At 46.9% G+C, this 422-nt stretch overlaps 1 long non-coding RNA gene across 2 annotated transcripts in view; it reads right to left on the reverse strand.

The window, feature by feature from the left end:
• Positions 1-343: 343 nt before the first annotated feature.
• LOC107574326 (uncharacterized) overlaps positions 344-422 on the reverse strand; it is a 10987-nt gene continuing 10908 nt past the window's right edge. The window contains exon 3 of one of the 2 annotated variants that reach the window (XR_001607656.1): positions 344-367. This is a non-coding gene — a long non-coding RNA (uncharacterized lncRNA). The remainder of the gene's footprint in view (positions 368-422) is intronic. The other variant, XR_001607655.1, reaches the window with a different exon arrangement.

A 422-nucleotide genomic window follows, 5' to 3' on the forward strand; every position in this document is an offset into this window, starting at 1 on the left:
TTATTTAAACTGACAGATACAAATCTAGTGCAAAACACACACACACACACACAATAAATAAAGTCACATATAAAGGCTTATGAAGCGCTAAAGTGTTAATAATCCAGCAATGATTTATTGAGAAGCAGCGCCACCTGCTGAAATCACACACATCTAACTGTGAGCGAAACCTGAAGGAAGTGAAATCAAGCGAGGTGTGTTTGCTGATGTTCAGGTGCTCATGGCCTGCTGGATCTGCCGGTAGACGCCGGTGCGCAGCAGTGTGTCTCTCTCCTCCAGCAGACACGTCACATGTTCATCTGAGCTCTCATTTACACACACCTGCGCCATCTCCCTCGCGCCACGCGTCTCCTCCTGCTGCTTCAGCCTGATCACAGTCAATCCATCCATCCATCCATCCATCTATCCAACAATCAATCCAT

This window comes from Sinocyclocheilus grahami, unplaced genomic scaffold (assembly GCF_001515645.1).
Source record: "Sinocyclocheilus grahami isolate Dianchi unplaced genomic scaffold, SAMN03320097.WGS_v1.1 scaffold2186.1, whole genome shotgun sequence".
Classification (NCBI taxonomy): Eukaryota; Metazoa; Chordata; class Actinopteri; order Cypriniformes; family Cyprinidae; genus Sinocyclocheilus; species Sinocyclocheilus grahami.